Source organism: Echiichthys vipera (assembly GCF_963691815.1).
Source record: "Echiichthys vipera genome assembly, chromosome: 18".
Lineage (NCBI taxonomy): Eukaryota > Metazoa > Chordata > Actinopteri > Perciformes > Trachinidae > Echiichthys > Echiichthys vipera.
Window position 1 is genome coordinate 15,269,518 of NC_139843.1, and position 22,500 is coordinate 15,292,017.

Consider the following 22,500-nt stretch of genomic DNA (forward strand, 5'->3'; position numbering starts at 1 on the left):
TTTTTACAGCCTCCTCCTATCATCGCTATAGGTTAGCCCTTATTAAACTGCACTCCCTAATCAGCTCTGGCATAATCAGTGGCTCAGACTTGTTGTGGATTAACATGGACACATTGCACTGTTCCACCCTGATGATACTTTCTCCTTTTGCCCATCTCACCTTACTGCAGAACTCATAGAAAAAGGTGGGACTTTGCAGAGCCAAAAATTTGGGAATCTTTTCACAAGACCCTCTGGTTTATTTCCCTGCAACATAGAACACATTTCCATAATGGGCTTAACTACAATGCTGATAACCTCACTGGATAAACCACTTTCAAGTACTGTTATCGTAGCAATCTAAGTATTAGGTAATGAACTGTCTGCACAGGGGAGGTCTTCATTTAGGGGCTAATTTAGGTTATTACAAAGCTACAGATACTTCACATAAATGTGTTTGAAGGGAAACATCATTACAGCATCTGAAATACCTATTTATGTACCATATGTGGTTTGTTTCTTTATAATTAAAAGTGTCATTTAAACCATACTATATATGTAAGTAGCTGTAGACAAGAAACAGTAAAATGGAAAAAACAGTGTTATGTAAAAATAATTTTAAAAAAACACTACCAAAAAGTGCAAAAGATGTGCTGAGCAAATAAACAAGGTTTTTTTTATTGTTTTACTTGCTGTTATATTGAGCCAGAGACATGGCTGTACAAGATTACCATTGTACTGCTGTGGTTGTCTTAACTGCCCTTCTGTTTTTGTTTTTCTTGCAGAGAGATGAAAGGAAGGAGTTTTCCATCTCCGCCTCATTTGGATCAGATCAGCAGCAGGTTCCTCGTGGGTCACAGGGAGACATTTGAGGATTACGGTCACTCCTTGCTGCCTGCCTCTGTCAGTCTCTGTGTGACTACTTGCAGCCCTGGGAAAAGCAGCAGCAGTCACAGATGAGCAACATCTGATCCCGACTGATCATTATATGTGGGTATCAACATTTGTGGGCAGGCATGCGATGACTCACAGCGACAGTGAGTCAGAGTGCTTATGTAGAGACTGAAACTAGTGACTGAAGTCTACATGTATTAATATAATTGTGTAAATATGCAGAAGTCACTTCATAGCTTTGGCACTATATCCTAATCATAGGTGCCAAATTGTAAAAAGTGAAATTCATGTCTTTTTTAAATTATTTTAAAGCAGAAAAAGGCGCCATAGGCATTTCAAAGATGTAAACATTAACATTCTAAATGTGCCCTAATTTTTTTTTTCCTGTCACAGTGAATGTGAATGACATCAACTTACATGAAGTTAACAAGGACTAAGGCTGTTGCCTAGCAATGAATTCCGTTGAAATGGTCTATATAAATACTGCGAAACACCGCTCAGTATTCAGAAACTGTGCCGTAAACGCCCTGTCAGGACTTCCGTATGGTTGTGATGTAACAACTATACTACTAGTGTAACGCTACAGTGCCGATTTTTCTCGGAGGGGACCTTATAGAGACATGCAATATATACAGTAAGTATATACAGACAGACAGTGTGAGAAAAAATAATGTGGTTTTTTAAACGTTAAAGCATGAACCTGAAAATGAGCCTGATAATAACAAGCAATGCAAATGCCCTTTTATGATCAGTACCATCGAACTGAGTGTTGTTTTTCGTTTAGAAGTCATTTCTGGCTCCAGGGCGTTAAAAGTATGTGATCTGATCAAATCTACTCTAGCACTCCCTTTGATGTCAAGAACATTAACCTATAATGTTCTCATAATAGAAACAGAGTTATTAGATTTTACTCATCACTAGGAGAGTCCTGCTCATTACATATAATGCATTCATTTATTCAATCTGGCCTTCTTTTTTTTATTTTTTATTTGTCCCTAAAAGTAAGCGTTGTTATATAAACTGAATTTGACTGCTCATGCAAGGAGGCATTGAGGGCACATCATTGTAATCGTGACACAGGAAACCCAAAAGTGTAGAAGAAGATAGAAGAGAGGATTCGGGTAGTGATAAAAGCCTAAACCTCAAACTTCCGTTTCCAAGCTCATGTTGTTTTTCTCTTTCACAAAGAAAGTATAAAGTACTTAATGCCCAGATGGTGGCTCTTACTTTTTAAACTGGAACTCCTTCTGAGAGCAAGTGCAGGGTGTGTTTTTTTGTATTTTTTTAATATCTCCTGTATGTACTCTCCAGCAGAGTTTACTTTATGCTCACCCCCCTCTGAGACAGACTCCTGCTCAGCCATGCATTATGCCCCTAAATTCTCATCATTTCCAGGTTTTCATCCGTTGTTTCCCCTGTTTTTGTCACAGCATGACCTGGTAATCAATAAGCAATTTTTAAAAAAGGTAACATGGCACAGGGCATTGCTTACTTAGTTCCACTGCTTGTGTAGCTTTTTTGCAGGGGTATGGTGCAGGGATGAGACCACCGGTCTGTTATTTGGGGGATCCAAAGTCACACAGTCTGACACATGGCAACCCACTAAAAAAAAAAAAGCTCAGAAATGACTTACACATAAGCACATGACATTTATAAAAGTTAACTACTTTTAGCTTCGGTGGTTACAGATATGGGAGCGTTTTTTTTATTGACATTACTGTGGTATTTGCCATTTTCCTGACATTTGAATAAGTTGACTATGCAAGTTCCATGAAAAACATTTAAAGCTCCAGCTTATGATCAGCCTTAAAGGAGGGGAAGACGAGCCAGCTCAAGGTCAGACGATACTCGGCAGTAATCTTAACCAGGAAGAGATGCTGAAACCACCCATCCTGTGCGAAGGAATAGCTGCTGCTGTTTTGTTTTTTTACGAGGAATTCACACGCAGTGGCTGCACCAGTCACACTGTTTACCAGCCTTTGATATCCCGCTGCACCGCAGCGACAAGAGGCCTTTAAGACACCATCTAACAGAGTTGCACTGTGTCGCATGACATGACCACTCATCTCCAGTTACAGTCATGTTTACTGTTACTGGAACATGGACCTTGAGAGCATATCAAGTACATCATTTGACAGTTTAGACTGTGCTGTCTGTGGTGTGGTGAGAGTAGGATGTGTTTATGGAGTGAGTTCTTTCTCTTCCCCACTTTGTTTCTGTGTGTGTACGTGTGTGTGTGTGGGCTGTTTTATCACAATGCTGACACCTCATCCTATAGTCCTTTGACCCTGATAGACAGGCAGCCAGGACAGATGTCTCCCATCAACCGTGTCCAGTGCACCCCCGCCCAACACCTCTGATATGACAGACCTGCCTGCCTACAGTAGATGGCTGTTAGGAGAGACATTTGTGCGTTAAAGTGAGCAACTCTCTGTGTCCATGTATGCGGTACAAGGCAGGAAAACGCATAGCATGGTATGTTTTGCATTAATGCAAGAGATGGAAAAAAAGAGAAAGAAAATGCCCTCTGTTGAAACTTCCACTTCTCCCCTTTTCATCCTCCTCTCCTCCTTTCTCTTAACACTCTTCGCTTTTTACAGGCTGCCATTTCCACTAAATTAGTGCCCAGGGTTTTAATTGCAGTTTATGAAGCTCATTTATTGGCGCGAGAGTCTGTGTTTGTGTGATCTGGCATCCAGCGAGGCAGGCCAGTCCTCTCCAAGCCTCCCTGCGGTTTATGCATTTCTTTTTTCCCCTCCTCTGTTGTTTTTTTTTCCCTCCCCGCCTTCCTTTCTTTTTAACACCAGAATGTTGCTGGGCTTAACCGTACATGCTGCTGTTTTTATAGAGAATTAGCACTTCTCTACCCAGCGCTGGCTGTGTGGCTCCACACTGGAAGTGTTGCCTTTAAATCAGCTCTCCCCTTTAAAACCGCCCAGGCACGTGCCAAGAACCACACGTTTAGCATACGGAAGCTAGCGTTTTTTTACGACTTTAATCAAAGCCCTCAGAGCCTTGAGTAACGTTGTCATATCAAAGCGTGGTACACAACAAATGTAGTGTGTCTTTAGTGATTGTTATACACGCAGTAGGTTAAAGAGCGTGCATTGTTTTCATGACCCATGACGATCTCACTTTCTTTGAATTTCTCTTTCACGTCCCCTCTCTTTCTCTCTTCCTCCACATCATCCCCTCTGTGGCATTCCAGTGACACCCTAGAGGCTAATTAAGCCTTAATTACATTTGTTGGAATTGATTTGTGATTTAGTCTTTCCTCTGTTGTTCCAGCTCATTGGCCCCCATAGAAATGTCATTAATGTGCCATTATTTTTTCACAGGCGGTCTAATTAAAGGGACATACTCTCTGGGTTTCCTCTGATGAGATCCTGGGAAGGGGAACATGTTGGCGACCGGCACCCCGGTGATCCAAAATGGGAGACGCGGTTGGAGGCAGAAGGGATGTAACACCTTATGTGTGGGCATAAAGCACTGTGCAGTATGGAGGCTGCCAGGTGGTTAGAGTGGTAAATATGTCTCATTCATGTTACGTGACATCAGCTCGTGACATGTTTGTTTGGCTTGAATGCCTCAGACTGATTTTATTTGCTTTGTGGGCTTTAAAGGAATAGTTTGATATTTTGGGAAATCTCCAAAGTTCAGAAACCTGCCTACCAGCACCTTTAAATCTCAGTGTTGTATCTTTTTTTGTTTAAACCACAGAAAAATAGCAAAAGCGTAAAGATGTAAATAGCACAAATGTAACAATGGGAAGTTACGCGCTGAAACAAGTTCTTGGAGAGCAATGACTTCCTGGAGTCTCTTCTGGTCACCTGGTAACCTCACAGTGATGATAAAATGTATGAATGTGTTAAATGGTGAGATTTAGAGGTGCAAAGACTTTGATTTTAGCCAGGTGATCTGTTTCCCTAGCGTCCGGTCTTTATGCTAAGCTAAGCTAGGCTACTCAACTCCCATTTCTAGCTTCAGCCATGAAAGTGGTATAGATCGCCATTTCCCAAAATGTCAAACTATTTCTTGAAATGAACTCCTGACCTTAAAGTCGCAGTGGTTGTCGTCTTAGTTTTTGATATTCAGCGCTTGGTGTCGAACGCTTTCTTGTGCATTCTCCAACTCCTCTACACAATAACAAGAATGGCGAATATTTGATGGGAAGAGGTCGACATGAAAGGTACATAAATATGACCCCATCGCACATTTAACCTCTCCCCCCTCTGGATGTGATCCCAGGCCTTAAAAGCTTGTTGCTGACCTGAGTAACAGAGCATCGGGACTGCTTGCAACACAGCACTGCTAAGGAAGCAACAGCACGCTTGATTCCCCTTCAGAAATAAAAAGCAGAATTTGTAGTTGGCAGTTGTTTGTGCTTCTTTTAAAACGTTGGTCTTTCCTCCGGGAGGCTTGTGGGAGGGAGACTAAAAAAAAAAAGGGGGGGGGGGGGCTTTGCGGTGCATTCACATGTGGTAGCTCAAAGCAGTAACAATCTTTCCCAGCCTGCTCTGGCCTCATATGGCCTATGGTATCCCTTTAATGCCTCATAGCACAAGACTATTCCCTCTGTCTCTCTTTCTATGACTACTCCCCCACCTTTCTTTACTTGATCACCCACTCACTGCCAGAGTGACTGCCTGCCACTGTCCTCTGCCCTTAATTTTAGTGCAATTCTATCAGTTGTCTGCTTTCTGTCTGTTATGATTGTGTATAATGGGACTCAGTCCAGCATGCTGGCTGGCAGGCTGGCAGGATGACGGGCGTGTTGGACAACTGCTTCACAGTTGGCTAGGTTGGTGAGGGGGGGGGGGGGTCAGAGAGAGAGAGAGAGAGAGAGAGAGAGAGAGAGAAAGAGAGAGAAGCAGAGGGAGGGAACGACTGAGCTGAAGATAGAGAGGGAGAACAGGGAATGGGGTCACTTGAGTTTGTTGCTCATAGGATATCAAGCGTCTCACTCTCTCCACCCCGTTTAGTATTTTGGCTCTTCTGTTACCTCCCTCCGTATCTCATCAAAACCGCCATCTTTGGGAGTGTTACAACAACAATGTCCTTCATAAAAACCATCCAGCAATCCCCTTTTGAGTCCCGCTTTAATCGTACCATGTAAGCCACAATGATGAAGTTCAAGTGAAGCATTGAGTGAGCTTAAGTCTTGTTTTTCTTTTATATGGCATTGGCAAAGCTCAGCAGACTTTATTAAATGCCCAGAGACGCTGATTTTGAGCTGATACACGAGAAATGCTTTGCAGGGGGGGTAAAATAAAGAAAACAGTCTGTTGAGCTGTTGACAGAAGTGAAGCATGTCTGAAGTATGATGTCCCCAATAAAGGTGTTTTCCTTAACTTTGCCAGGTCCCTGCGATTGCTGAGTCATCTGGAAAAAGCACTGCTCTTGTGTTCTTTATTCTTGGGTAATGCAGCATAAAAGGACTTCCATTTTTAGCTTTACGGCAAATTACATTAAGCCACAGTTCAGTGGGCCTTAATGCTTTGAAAGTAACAAAAATCGACGGAGAGGGATAAAAGTTTTTTGATATTGCTCAGATTTTCTCCCGGCGTGGCCTCCTTTATACCTCCTCCCCGCTGCTGAGCGGGAAAAGAATGGGTTAAACCTGTCTGCGGCCCACATCTGGGAATCATTTGAAACATTCCACAAGGCTTACCACATGTTTTCAGATGGACTAAATCCTGCGAAAGGCTCGGCTGTCAGTGGTTTGAAAAATCATCTTTCTTTTTTTTTCACCGGGAGGGGAAAAAATGAGAAAGAGAAAATTAAACGGTATAATAAGTTTTCTCTCTTGCAGGTGATATTAGGTAGGGACGTGGGTGGGTTTGCCGAGCTGGCCCTGTGTGTGGCAACGCCAGTTGCGGTACTCTGTGTGGACATTTCCGTCTTCTTGCATGTTGGTGGCATGTTGTTTGAATGTGTTCTGAGTGAAAGCTGTTTCTTAACAGCCATTTGCAGTTCAAAGGCTTTGGGGCTTGGCTAACTGTTTCCATGCGCCTGATACAATCTCATCTGCACTGCGTTCATTTCTTCTTTATTCTTCACAACCTAGCGCCCTGAAGTGAGCCAATGAGAGCGCCATGTAGCTTTTCAGCACGCTTGTCCAGACACACTTACAGATACGGGTGGCACATTCAGCTACGGGTCTTCCTATTGTGACATATTCAGAAAGGCCCTTTTATTTAGCCCAGTCATCTAACCTTCATCCTCGCCATGAAGTGTTTTCTATGGTGGCATACTTGAAGGTATGACCAACAATCACCTTCATGGTTCTCTCCCCTACACCAGGTCTCAGATCCTAATGTATACCCAAGATAGTCTGGTAAACCGCCGGCCTTTCTGACGTCAGGCCCATAAGATCTAATGTTGCACCGGTGCGTTAGACGCCTCACTGTAATCGTCCACTGGCATTTGGGGAACTGGAAATGTTTCTGTTGGGTGTGGGTGACACCCTACACAGAGGAGGGCCCCCTCTGCCTGTCTCTGCCACCCTCTCTTTTACTCTGTGAACCAGGCCATGACATGTGGTATGTGGCCCCATGCTAGGGGTTAAAGCATTGATCAGGCAGGCTAATGTTACCACACTTTGGAAATAGCACTGGACTTTCACAGCCGACAGTAAATAGGCACCCAAAGTTTAGAGGTGGAAACTCGGCACCTGCTAAGGGGCTTACCAGGTGCCTTGTAAAATGAAACATGAGAGAGATGCTCCACTGCAGTCCTGTAACACTGACAATCTACAGGGACTTTTTTGTGTTATGGTTTTTCTTTGGAGGGAATCGCAGGATTAAGGCAGCTCTGTGAGGCCACTGAGAGCGCTGTATATTGTGCCTCTGAAAGAATCGCAGACTTTGTATTAAGTCTGTTTGTTTCTCAGCTTAATATCCTCCTAATATGACTATCGTGACACCTTCATAGGGTGTTTAAGATGTTCTCAGCAATGTTTTTTCTTGAGGTTTAATGTTAAATGTGTTTCTCTGGGGATAACATGTCGAGATTACACCACCTAGCTTACAGCCTACTGTTAATACTCCTTGAAAATCTACGCCCTCAAATTCGTCTTCTTGACTTTAGACAGTGATTTCCCCACGGTGAAATCAACACTGAACAGATTTCTACCATTCTAACTGCATTTGAAAGCAGATTTCTCTTCATTTTTTATTTTTTTGCAATTTGTGTAAATCCATCGACACATCACTTTAACAGCAAATACTCTTCTAGATATATATATATTATATGTATATACATATACTTCTATTGTATTTCAGTTTATGTACCTCTTATTATTCAAGTCTGTTACTTTCTATACTAATCTGTATTCTATTGTTCTTACTGTACTGCTGCAACAACCAAAGTTCACCTCTGAGGATCAATAAGGATGTAAGTTATCTTAATTTGAACTGTGAAGATAACACCTGTCAATCTTCCTAGACAAATAACCAAGTCCACGGTTTTTGGATATCATTTCTTTGGGGATAATGATGACCTGGACAAATGAGACTATTCACAGGCTTACAGGACCATGGGGAACCAGGGACCCCTTGAGAAACTGGTTTATTCGCTGCCTTGCCAAGGGTTAGATGTCTGTACCATGCCTGTAAAGTATATTTATATACAGATCATGGTCTGTACTGTATTTACAATCAGCAGCTGGATATCTTAACTTATCTTAGCATAAAGTCTTCAAACAATGGGAAACAGCTAGGCTCTGTCCATACGCTGCCTCCCAGCCCCAGCAATTAATCCAGGAAGTGCCCTAGGACAAAAACACAGTCCTGCACACATCTCCTGAAGATATAAAACTTTTCATTTTTACACTTGACAAAAAGATACAGCATGCTGGTTAGCTTATCAATGAGTTAGCTTTAGCAGTAGCCTTTTATCTAACTCTCAGCAAGAACGCAAATGAACGCTATTCCTTTAAAACAATGCAATGTCTATTTGTCATCCGCCATGATTTTATTTCCCTTATTTACCTTCTTTGGATAATTGTATACATGATGTAACTATCCATTACAAAAAAAAGCTAACATTAGAAGACAGTCTGGGAAAATAAGCAACATTTGACATAGACTGTATAGTTTTGTTTGTTTTTTCTGTCCTGTTAATCAACTCGGGACCCCTTATACATCATCTGACTCCTTGGGGGATTCTGAGCCTTAGCTTGGGAACCACTGAAGTACAGATAGATAGATATCTGTCCAATTTGAAAAGAAACATCAGTCAAATGTTCTACTAACCAAAGGCAGGCGGACGTTCTGTATGCATACTTTACATAATCCTTCATGCTAATGAAGAAGAAGAAGGCAGCATTAGAAATCTTGGATTTTCCAAGCATGTCCAAATTCAGATTTTCTGTCTCTTTACAGTAGCCAGACACACAACTAATACCTTCCAAGCCACTGTTTCGAGCCTGACATTCTGCATGTATGCTCTCATACAGGGAGGCTATGTAAAGCATGAAATGGAACAAGCATCACATGACTGTTCACTATGCTTGACATGTCTTTATGGTTGTACAGTACATGCTGAAACTCAGTCTATATCTGTTATCTCGGAATATGGAGCTTTACTAGGCCAGTAAGCCATTAAGATTCAACTCCAGTAACTTCCAGTGTAAACCTGGCTACAAGTAGAGGATGCAGCTGGCCTAAGGAGACCCCAGAGGCCTTTACTATCCAACCTAGAGATATGTACAGGAAACACAATGCTACACAATACAAATCCCCACGCTGCACTTTAGTGAACGAGGGTGAGCATATCCAGTCTACATGAACACATGCGATGCACACACACATGCCAGACCTCAGTTCCACCTGGCAGATGGCAGTGAAACAAGACAGTTCTGTCTCTTCAACTATTCTGTTATGACAGCAGCTACTTCCTCCACACATACTTTTAGCGTATGATGACTCCCTCAGTCCACGGTTACTCACATGCCTGTGTGTCCCATGTCACAAATCCCCCCCGCCCCCACCTCCCTCCAGCACTGCATTCCTCACTTGTGTGGTGATGTGTGACAACTGACACAGCTTAGTGCCACTCACAGCTTTTGTATAAGAAAGCCTTAAAGGCAACAGGGGAAACAAGGAGGATACTGTCGCTCACACTCTCTCTGTAGCAGTGTCAGTGCTCCCAGGAAGAGATGAGAAGGTAAATGTGCAAGCAGAGTATGCCACTGGCTGTCTTGTGGCCTTTTGTCCAATCATATTGGACAACGGGTTCCACATCCACCACCTGTCACAAAACTTTGCTTTCTGGGGTAGAAAGATATTGAGTGCAGGCGTCATATCGAAGGGACAGGGGAGAACCGGTGCTTTACTTTGGCACACAACTCCTTCGCACGCAAACACAGATGCACGCACTTGTTTGCACCTACTACTGTATTCAAACCACACACACACACACACACACACACACACACACACACTTGTTTGCACCTACTACTGTATTCAAACCACACACACACACACACACACACACACACACACACACACACACACACACACACACACACACACACACACACACACACACACACACACACACACACACACACACACACACACACACACACACACACTTGAGTATATATTTACGAAACACACCTTAATGGAGCTTGAATTGATTGTCCAAACAAATTATCTCTCATTGACCATTTGTTTGACCATCAGTGCTGAAAATAAATAATAATACAATACAAATACATTTATGAAGCTGTAAATGATTAATTAACAAAATTGCTACCAATAAATGTAAGTGGTGAAATGATCTGAATCGATATATTAAGGAATTACTGATCCAATATCATTGATGCAAAAAATATTGATACATATTGGCACCCTTATTTTGAAATTTCCATTTAAGATTAGATTATATATATTCTTAAATGTCTGGAAGAGTTCACTAATAAAATTGCACAATTTTACTGGCTTTTTGTGAGTTTATATAAAATTGTGTTAAATGGGAATATGATCCCATCTTGATCTTAGGCCTCTGACTTAAATATTTTTGTTGTCTAATCAAATATTGTATTGTTGACCAAAGAATCCATATAATATTGTATTGTGATAAAATGTACCGTTGACGGATGAGTTGATACACGCATGCACACACAAAACTTGTGACTAGTTTCATCCGAAACAATGGCATACAAATTACAGAAACAATTTGGTTTGTGAGCTTTCTGGATTCCTTTTTGATTATTTTCTTTAATGAGCCACGCAAAGTAAATTGTGTTTTCCACATGCAGTCCCTTTGCAGGCGCAATTAAAAACAGCTTATTTAGTATAGAGGTAAACTGCAGAGTCAGTGGTTGGGTTTCTTATTGACAAGTGTAATTTGGCTTTGAATATAAAAGGAGCTGCAGCTCTTTATGTGATCTGGCAGAGAGTTCCTCTGAGTGCTGGATTTAACAGAGGGAGCTGTCTGCTCAAATGCAGTGTGACAAAAGGGCACAGTACAAACTGTGATGGAAGATATTTTAGAGCCCTTAATGGTGTTCTCAGCAGGACAAGGAGGCACAGCCCACTCACGCAATTGAGGAAAGGCCAGATTGTTTAAAATTTTATACAAATGATACATATTTTAATAAAATCTGAACATTCTCCAGTTTCTTTGGTGTCCCATGGTTAGAGTATATTGTTGACAATCTATCAGTTGATATTATCTTTTGAGCCTTGACAAAATAGGGGAAAGTACTATAAGGAGAAACTACATATACATGATTGATGATAGATGGCGTTTGGGGGCTGAAGCTATTATTATTACAACAGTCTGAATTAAGTTTTTATATCTAGATATTCATCTCAGTGGTTGTATAATGAAAGCGTTATGGCCTATGCAGATTGCAACATTCTTTATTTTTCTCACCAAAGTAAGATGCTTTTTTTTCATGTGTTAGCCAAAACATCCCATGCTTTGAGGCTTAGTAAAATTAGTATTTTAGTATCTTTGGCTTGCTACGCTCTCTGTTGCAAGATTTTGTTCAGTTGCATTGCTTTTAAAATATCAAGTTACATAATCACACTTCACTGGAGACACCATTGACTTTAACCTCACATTAAAAGTTAAGTGTAAAGTTGAACCTGAGTGTTTGGCTGCCAGACTTAGAATATAAATGGGAGTTTTGTGCATTTTAGGGAGGCGTAAAGGAGCTATAATAAAAAAAAAGGATGAAATGAAAGTATGAGTAATCCAGCTGGACGAATGCTGTCCTTTTCTGGTTGCCTCACATCACTTCGGCAGAGGACTGAGCACATCTGGAAGGAGCAGGACATCCACTTCTTTTTGGAGGACTGGCCCCCAGAAAAGGAAAGGGGGCGGGGTCAGAGCTGGTGTTGGATTTCACAGCCAGCGAACGTGACTGCAATGGTTGCCCTCGCGCAAGCCGTGCCAAACTCGCCTGCTCTCTGAAAAGCGGCTGAACGTGTCTGAACGTACCTTACGATTTGCCGGTGGGGGCTTAATGTCACCCGGAGCTCGTGGGAGCCAACGTTTACAGATTTGAGAGTCGGCAGGAAACTTTGAAAAGAGCACCGCCGCGGAGACATACAGCTGCGCGGCTGAACTTCCACCAGCAGCCCGAGGGGACCGGGGAGGAGGAGTCAACAGGTCCCAGGTATTTCCATCCACTTGCCATTGACAGCTTGTCAACATTTGACAGCATGCATCTGGTCTCAGCCTCGCTACAGGAGGTGAACCGGGCTTTGCATTAAAACTGTTTCACCTGGAGGATTTTGAATGCGTCATGCATGGCCACGGTGGTAATGTGCACGAGTGTTTTAACGGTGTTCATTGTCAGAAACGAGTTGAATTACTGGAGTCTGAAACTCCTGTCAAGTTGTAAATGTATGTCTACCAAAAGAAAATAAACTACGGCTAACTGTATTTGTGTAAGCGGCGTTGTATTCAGTGGATACGACGTCTGTTAGGGCGGCTAGCACACAAAGCTAACGCTCCTCTGCTCCACAATGTAGCTGATAAAGACATTGTTTCAAGTGCCGACAGTTTCACCGAGTCAGTTAACAAAGCCAACCTGGCAACTAACCAAAAGTGCCGATATTTTGAGTTAAAACCATGTAATGCTGAGCGTCTATACCGCTTGTGTGTTTTTGCAACGTCAGGACAACGGAATGTGGAGAATTATGTATTTTTGACACCGTGCTTTCGCTCATTTACATCAGTATTGGTTCGTTGTGTGCTACTAGGCTTTTAGTGAACTTTGCTCGTGTGCATAGTACACTTTGCTGTTGATACCGACATATCAGGGGCCCACTTCCTCTCCTCCGTGTGCTGTAACTGGATGAGCAGGCATAAGCTCACACAGGGGCAACCACAGCCTGCATTCTTCTGATGTCCTCTAATACTGAGCTGCAAACTTGGTGACCCCAAAACGCACATGCATTCTTTCTGAAAACCTTAGTGTAACTGCAAGTTGACAGATATCTCCCTTAATTTGTTAGCACCAGTGCAAACCCCTGGCAAGATAATGTGGCAATTAAAGGTGTCTGCAAATTAAATGTCAGAACTGTGTTATAACGTTTGAGTTACATACCCTGCAGCATCAGAAAGACATCAGTGTTAACTTGTAAAATGTTTTCTTGTGAAACCACATATTACAGTGTGCATTACCCTCCATTTACGGCTCTAACAAGCACTTTCTAGACGTTTCCCTTTTATTTGAGTAATCTGTTAAGTCTATGCACTTTATGCCTTTGGCCCAGCGCGATTCGTCGAATGATGTTTTATGATGCTACAGATTTATGATGCCTCACTTAACTTCTATAATAATGACTGCAGACATGGGAGTGCTGACAGATTTTTTTGTTGGGTGGGGCTTGATGAAGAAGATGCCCTTTCCTATGACAAGCTGTGACATTCAGAGCAAGATGCATTAGAGGCCGAGTCACTCAGTGGGAAATTTGGTGCGTCTGAGGGTTTTCCCACCCTGTCACCTCCTTTCTGGGTGTGATTCATGGTTAAATGTTGTGCCACTGCCGTAATTGCGAAGACTTAGACTAAACGCAAGATTGTTTACCTGCTGTCTAACCCATTGCATATGATAATAACCTTTTAGATGTTAAAACTGTTTCAATCTGCTGTCTAGCTGTTTTGTGATGCCTGATCCCATGCCATTCCCATCATTGACTTCTAAAAATATCGTTCCTGTCTCAATGTAGGAATGAGGTTATTTGAAAGCTATGATGTTGGCATTCAAAAGTAAATCCCATTCATTAAGATCTAACATAGTGACAAAGTTTTGGAGATACTATACCCTCAAATCATTGTTGACAGCAGCTTTGTTTTCTGCATCAACACATTCAAAATGGAAGAACAGAGAAATTAAGCATGTATCTTTTCACAATGTTAAACTGCCCACCGTGCACTTATTTGTTAAAATGCAGGGGTGTTCCTTTTATGCAGCACAAGGCTGTGGTTTTTTTGTGATACTAACCCTCTCTGACAAGCGTCAACGGGAAGTTGGTTCTCTCCTCGTGCGAACAGCGCCAGTTACAGGCCTTGCACGCCTCGGCTTTACATAGCACTAAATGTGTCATCATCATGGTGGCAGTGGCACACTCACTTTGCCCCCTCACATCCCCTACTCCCTTGCAATGTCCGTTTCCTTCCTCTGCAGATTGTAAAGTCAAGTGTGAATGACACTGGGAAGGATTTTTTCCCTCTTTGTTCTTTAAAAACACAGTAGTAGTGAGTCAGTGGCTCCTAGCTCTGTCAGTTTCACACGTTAGGTTTGCTTTTTTTCCCTTTGCCCATCACCTGTGGAACAAATGATTTGCTAGAAGAAGGTTGAGCTATCAACTTGCTAGCTGGTTCTGCTCAGATGTTTTTCTATTGTAGATTTTCCAAATTATCTTCCCTTTTCTGTGGAGCAATGGTATAAAACTAGCATTGGCTTTATATGTTGAATTTAGAAGTTTTTAGTCCCCTTTTTGTCATATTGAGAGAGCGGGCACAGTCTGTTTTTTTCCTTCCTCGTATTACTATCAGCTTTCTCATGCATACGGTAGGTCACCACATTGTTGATTCAAACAACTCATTTCGATCTCAGCCACAAGAAAGCATCCTTCACGAATAACACATGCACCTTTCAAAAGGGCAAAAAGAGAAGAGGAAATATTTAAGAGGTAACTAATCCCACCCACACTTTCAGGTTTTGACTGCCAGTAGCTTGGTTTCTGGAGTAGTAAGTACTTAAAGTGAAAAACCACATTGCAGAATTAAAGTTTCACTCACTGTTACTAGGAATAATCAGTAGGCTAGCATTTTAGACTTTGATGTGTACATGACATGTGTTGGTTTACAAATTTACTGAAATTTCCATTAACAGTAGTTCAATCAGCAATGTTTGGTCTAATAGAGAAACAGTAACTTCGACAAATGGAGTCCAGTGGAACCAAATAGTGTAGCTAATAAAACTAATAAAACCAGCCTTGACCTAAATGAAACAGGCCTCGGCTCTGTCAGAATGAGTAGAAATAAATTGGGATATTACAGTGGTTTGGCATTGGTACCCAATGACGTAGTCGTTGCCTTAGGGACTGGGGCGAGTGTGGGAAAAGCAGGATGGGAGCCGATACCAGGACAGTGTAGCCAAAGCCAAATGAGATTTTTTTTTTTGGGAGGGGGGGTTATGGAGCCGCTGTGATGTTGGGATGTGGGTGCTCCACTCACGTTGGCCGGCAGCAGTTAGACAGGCCTGCTTTTGCATACTGATGTTCTTTCCTCTGCTTTCCACGTAGCTCGTTGGACTGCCCGGCCCTTCCAGCCTCGCAATAGTTAACAAGCCCCTTCTTACACACACCACCTCCCCTTTATTCCTCTTTTTATGGCTTTGATGGTATTAAATAATCTTTACATGTCAGAGTGCACAGCTCCCAGTGTTCATGTCGGGAGAGCGAGAGAGCAATTAGGTCAGAGTGGTAGAATAACCCGGTTTCATCCCAGCCTTAAAGCGGCAGGGTACCTCACTTCTACTTACGCTTTATATTCCCCTCAAACCTTCAGGGGGAAATTTTCAAAGAGGTGCAAGGCCAGTGGGGTTATCAAAGCACTCAGAGAAAGAACTTTGTATCTCTCTGTTGTATAGTCTCATGATAAAATGTCCCAGAATGGATCATTGGTTGTGATATTTTAGGTTCCTCACTATGTTAATTTGCCTGAAGAATCAGGCCACGTTTGTCTGCTTTTTTCCTAATGAGGCTGAGCTAAAGACCCATATAACCTATTATCCTGGTTATTGATTTGGAATGTGTTTCAAGCTACAACTTGTTTGGGTAGACCTTGAAATCATTGACACAGTTATCTCGATCTACCGCAACAACAATAAATTGAAAGCCTTGTGTTTCTGTTTGACATGATCCCACATGATCTGTGTTGTAACCCATAGCCTGTTGTCCATGTTTGAGATTGCATTTCTACCATTTGGCCTAAGAATTTCCTGGCTGATGTCACACTGTTTCATTGCCCTCGTCACAGGGTTTCATACTATTTTCCACACTCATTTTGTACCTTGGCTTTTTACTAAAGTGTCTCTGCCCAGTCGGACAGTCCCCCAGCGTGACAGCTGACATTTTCAGTGAAAGAACTCTATTGTTGCTTCTTAATCCCCCTCCACTCTCCTCTCTATAAAACAATGGTATCAATTGCTTCCACTGAGCACATCCACAGCTCTGAGTGAGAGACGGGCTGGCCCGGACCTGTTAGCTAGCCTGCCAGCCGTCTTACCAGGCAGCCAGGCCAACCTCTTCATTCCAAGTGATAGGTCTGTGATCGTGCCCACAGATTCCTCTTCAGGCATCTGCGCTAATATTATCGCTGTAGCATGAGAACCAGCTCTTGATCGTGGCTGCACTGCCACCTTGTAAATGCACAAATAATGGCTTGTGTATATATTTATTTTTCCGGGGAGACAGTGGAGCAGACTGTTGGCTTCGACACACCCCCATCCCCCACCTTCTTAATGAATGGTCTCCATTCTATTTTCCTTCATTTTCCCCAGGACACTGCCATTAACTTTGACAGATGATATGTTCTTTCACTGAAACAGTGATCCTGAGCGCACTGTCACTGGAAATTGGATTCGCACACCCACCCCCTTGCTCCTTGCCTTTTCTCCATTTCTCCTTTTCTCTTCGTCCTCCTTTTTCCTGTTGCTTTCTCTCAGTCGGCACAGAGGGACATGCTGTTAATATTCCTTTTAGAGCTGCACTGTACAGCTGAGCTGACAAGTTAACCCTCTGCTGCCAGGAGTCAGACAGCTAGCCACATAGCTGGTGTCACTTACACAGATGTCTGACCAGCCAATCTGTCCTTAAGCGCTCCTTGATAAAACTAGTACTGCTCTGTGCCAAGTGTGTGTCTGTAGCCAGTTATGACATTGTGGTGATTTTTAGAAAGAACAAAACCTTCCATTTTCTTATTTAATTTGTACAATTTTGGTCTTACTCATTTTTTTTTGTTAATTTGAATATTAGACCATGAAATATGTATTTCAAAAAGATTGCTCAGGTGCCACATATAGAATATCCATTAGACAAAAATGATCACATGTCACACTGGATGGCTCCAGATTATTTTTGTGCAACTAACAATTATTTTGATTATCAAATAGAGTGCAAGGTGACATTTTAAATTGTCTTGTTGTGTGACCATAGATTGGAAATAAAGATGGACGATGAATCTCCACTTCCTCCCACTGTACAAAAATAAAACCAAAATATCCTGGATATGGGTGCTGCCATCTCGTCATTTTTTGAGCCAGAATCTGTGCAAAAGTGATCGGACGGTATCAAAGTCCTGCACCACTCCAGCTCGCCCAATCGTGAGTCAATCATCTCGTTTCACCTCCTATTTATAGCATCAAATTCAAAACTTAACAGAAAAATGAACACTTAAACAAACATTAGTGTGATAAGGGGAACTACCTAATATAACCGAAAAATGTATTAGATGTGTGCTTTGAAGAGCTGGACCCGAGTATTCGACTATTTGGAAAGGCTATCATTGTGGGATTTGGACATTATTATTATTATTTTTTTCAATAATGGAATCCTTAAAATCCTTAAAAAATGCCTTTAATTAAACCTAAAGGCGTGCCGCAGCGGAGTGTTTGCATTTCAGCTCAGTGTGAGAGTCTTTACTGTATTTTGCCGTCATTTGCATTGGCATTTCTCTTCTTTTCTCGCGCTGGGGCTAGGTGTGCAGCAGGGAGTTACAGGAGCGACTCAGCAGTCTGCAAACTTTTTTCTTTCATTACCAATATGTGCTGCTCTGTTTCAACATTGTTAAGTTTAAAAAACAGGCATGCAGGGTAACCGCTGTGTTCTTAGCAGAGGAAGTTTGCTAGCCATCTATAAATATCGAAACACTGCAGCGCTGTGCCATCCATTTCAGCCAAGAACAGAGTAGTTGGGTGTGTCATTTAAGGTGATTTAATAAATTGCTGTCACCTTTTATATTCTACGCTGTGTGCGACCAACAGTCCAAACCTCAAAAATATTTAGTTTATAGTGATAGAAACAGAGAAAAGCTGGGGACATTCACATTTGAGAAGCTGCAACCAGAGGGTGGTTGGAGTTTTTATTAGAAAACTTGAATCTACTCCAGTTCACAACAATAATCTATTAACAATGTATTGTTTACTGACATCATACTAAATCTCATCTTCTTAATTAAGACACTCCTGTGTCATTCCCCATCTGGTACAGAGAACATTACACATGAGTCTACTGTGCAGCAACCATGTCCAGTTTGCAAAGCTCTACACAAACCAAAGCATCTTAACACTGATTTCAGTGGAACAAATCCCCTCTATTGTGCCTCCTGTGTGGGCGTATGTGGCAGTTGACAGTGTATTACCCAGCTGCTGTGGCTGCAGCTGCTTGCACATTAGCTTGAGTTGCTAGGCCACATTTATCAGTGTGAACTGTGAAGTGAACACCACGGTAGAGAGATAATGGTCCTGAACAAAGATGATACCACTCTCACTGCTGCTAGCTTGAATAGCTAGCTGGTCCTAAGTGGCTTGGCTCATAGCATCGTTATCATGCTGCTCTGCTGCCTTGGCTTGTACCCGCCAAGTCTATGTAGCTAGTGAGCCTCTGCTACTTATTCTGTCTGCACGGGTTGTCATCACATTGCAGAAGAGCCGTCGCACCAAATACTGTATCTGTCATGCTGTGATGTTGCGGTACAGAGCGAGTTATGTGATAAGACTCCTGTTTTTGCAGTTGGAGGGGATGTCCAGCCAAAATTAGCCCTAAAAATGCAGCAAAATAATATTATGGGCTAAGTACTTTTACCTTTATGTAGGATTATAAAGCAGTAATTAATCCTGCATGTTTTATTACTAAAAAGATTAATACATTGTTTTTGGTTTGGTCAGTCACGCATAAATAAAATACATATACTCTACATGCATTTGTGAGGAGAGTATCTCTAAAATGCAAGCAGAAAACTAGGCCTCGGCCTTTTAGATTTTTGTCAGTGAGAAAGCATAACTTGTGTATGTAAATGACACCCATTCAGTCAGTGAGACTGTGGGACACTATCAATAACGGTGGATCGTTTGATTGGTTTTGCACTTCATTTTGTGTCAACATGATTTCCATTTTTCTTGGCTTTTTTTTGTTGCAGTAATAATTCTGTAATATGGCGCACCAGGCAGCATATGGGTGTCTTTTATGATCAACAGCCCCTGTAAAGAGGTGACTGGAATATGCAAATGTCTGCATGCTAATGGAATAGTAATGTAATGAACTGCGTTGTATATGGCTGATAATGAGCCTCTGGTTATTGAGTGTTGATGATGGCCTTTGTTGTTTCACAAGCTGCAGCTTTCGTTTTTTTTTCTTCATGGCACACATACACGCTATCACCTAAAACACGTGCACACACACATATGCACACACAAACACACACACAGACTTAGATACATGAACATTGCCTTCTTATTGATTCATGGCATTGGATGAAAAGCATATTGATAAATACCTGGAGTACATGCCAATTGAAATTGTGAAACTAAATTGGGCAGAACTGAGACAGATGCGGCGCAGTAAATTAAACAAGCAATCTTCTCTGTTGGGTGACAGCACAATGGTGATTAGGGTTTCATGTGAGCTGCCCTACATTATTTATAGCTGTGCTGTGGGCTGCCTGCAGTTGAATAAACCCACAGTCCATTGACTGGGCACATTATGGGAGGCCGACTCGTAGTGAGAGGGGGAGTTAAAAATGGCTTTATTTTCTCTCGAGGAGGTCCATTTTCATCTAAATGAAGGTGGAAGCCCCAAGCGTGTTGTTTCCAGGCCCTGCCTGTGTGAAATGTGTTGACTAGTTTCCAGGAGGCTTCTCTGCACCGCTCTGCTTCATGTTCCAGGGTGATTTCTGCTGAACTTCTCATTTGTACACATCAGCCACTCCTAGTTTTCTTAGTCACTGCCTACCTGACGTGCTGCACATTTTCAATTCGCAATCTGGCTGTTTTTTTTCTTATTTATTACTTAGGGGTACTTAAGGATGTGTTTTCCTTCATAATGAGATATGTTGAATTCACTTTGGATTGCATGCATCATTGCTGTCCATAGTTTGTGGGCTGTTATTGTTTTGTAATGTATTCATCGAGTTTGTGGGTATCTTATGTGGCAGGGAGATATTGACAGGATAGACGTTCTCGCTCTCATTCACAGCATGAATGCACCTGAAAACTGGCACTGAAATAAAGGCAAAACACACACTTTTTTTCAAACCCAAACTGGCTTTGCTTGCTAATGCTGTCTGTCTCACATTAATTTGAAATACTGGATATTGTTTCTTGGTTCACACTACTTTGCAGTTCACTTACTTGCAGTGCAATGAAGAGAAAAAGTTCCAGTGTCAAAGGAGCCCTAATGGATTATGACAAAGAAAGGATCGGAAAGAGATTGAGCTTTATAAAATCCATTAAAAAATGCCTTGATGGCCTCAATCTTTATCCTGCGGATCAGCGTGGGACACACCTAGCTTAAGCATGTTACAGCTATGTTTTTTATTTTTTTTATTTGACAAACAAGGGCTACATCTGTCTGTCTTCCATCAATACAACTACATCGATAACTGAACCCTATTAGTGTATTACTGATTTTCTTCTTAAACCGATAGCCATGCATATTAATACTTATGATTGTATTTGTTGTTATTTGTTTCTTTGTGGTTATTATGTTAAAACCAAACATAGTGACCGGAAACCCAAGCGCCGCTCCACACAATTCAGAGTATTATGCAATTGTGAAAGAACCCAAAGAAACGGATCTTGAGTGGTTCCGCTGCTTCCTTGTGACACATTTCAAATAGATAACATAAGACCCTGCAGCAAACACTGGCCTTCTACGTCAGCAGAGGGATTTTTGCCACAATCACAGGCTATAAGAGTGATATGGATGTGACACAAAGCTTGCATTGTACAACTTTATAAACAGAGATATTGAAGAGGGCCCAGTGTGTTTTTCTGTGGAATCCAAAATTCCAGTATGGCCTTCATGATCACGTTGTAATTACATCTTCGTACTTCGGTCAGACCCCAGCGATATATTTATAAAGTGGAAGTAATCAACGGTACATGAGATCAATAAAGAGGCTACAGAAAATGAGATGAGCCAGATGTCTGTTTAATACCCGCTGTGCCACAGTGAATGTGGAGCGTAAAAGAAGAGGCTCACTGGTATGGCTTACTGGGACACTTATATAGAACTAAGCCATTGTTAACATTATTAGTAACGCCTGGGCTTCTCCTGCTGTAACAATTTACAATGTTGGCTGTGAAAAAATAATATTTTTAGACCTCGGTGCCAGATTGCTCGCTTTGTGTCTCTTGCTCTCACTGTCTCACTCTGTTGCTCCCAATACGGAGGTGTCTGGTCGTTCAGCAGTGAACACAGACAGTTGTTGGAGCAGGTATGTGAAAAAAATGAGGAGAAAACAGACCATTTGGAGCTCTGCCCATTGTTACACCTATGCACATGTGAAAAGTCTGCTCTCGTGCATTTTGATTTAGCCCTGATCCCCGACATCACTGGAGCGCCTGAAGTGTGAAATTATTGTATTGGTGTTAACCAGTTCTATTTTAGCTTTAACAAACAACAGAATCACAGTGGCGATGACAGAGCGTCTATATAATGTTTTCTTTGCTCAGCTTGTAGTGTTGTTGCAGGTCATCTGCTTGTTAAGTGACAAATTGAAAACAGGTGTGCGTTGTTTCATCATCTGAGCACTGAGTGAGCACTATCAAGATGTTAAAGGAAGGGTACAATTGTTTTCAGATGTAAATCTATTAAAGCAAATGTGCTCATACCTGAATTTAGATATTTTTGTACAGTCTTTGTATGATTATCTGTGTTTTGCCTTGCCCTACCTAGTCTGTAGTGGGAAGAGAGCAGCATCCTGTGAGGCCAGGGGTTTAAATTATTAATTTTAGCTCCGCTTTAAGTTGTTTTTATGGATATTTCCTTGGATTATATTTAGCATTTACTCCATTATAGTATTTTTATCTTCTTCGTGGATGCCTGCCTTCAGGTATCCACGAATACCTGCATAAAGAGGCCTGATATCGAC

The 22,500-nt window shown here is 41.8% G+C and overlaps 1 protein-coding gene across 2 annotated transcripts in view; it reads left to right on the top strand.

Moving 5' to 3' along the window:
- The first annotated feature begins 12,389 nt into the window (after positions 1 to 12,389).
- Positions 12,390 to 22,500, top strand: part of raraa (retinoic acid receptor, alpha a) — a 151,522-nt gene continuing 141,411 nt past the window's right edge. Inside the window, exon 1 of one of the 2 annotated variants that reach the window (XM_083932746.1) lies at positions 12,390 to 12,508. The gene's annotated coding sequence lies outside the window, so the exon portion shown is untranslated. The remainder of the gene's footprint in view (positions 12,509 to 22,500) is intronic. The other variant, XM_083932745.1, reaches the window with a different exon arrangement.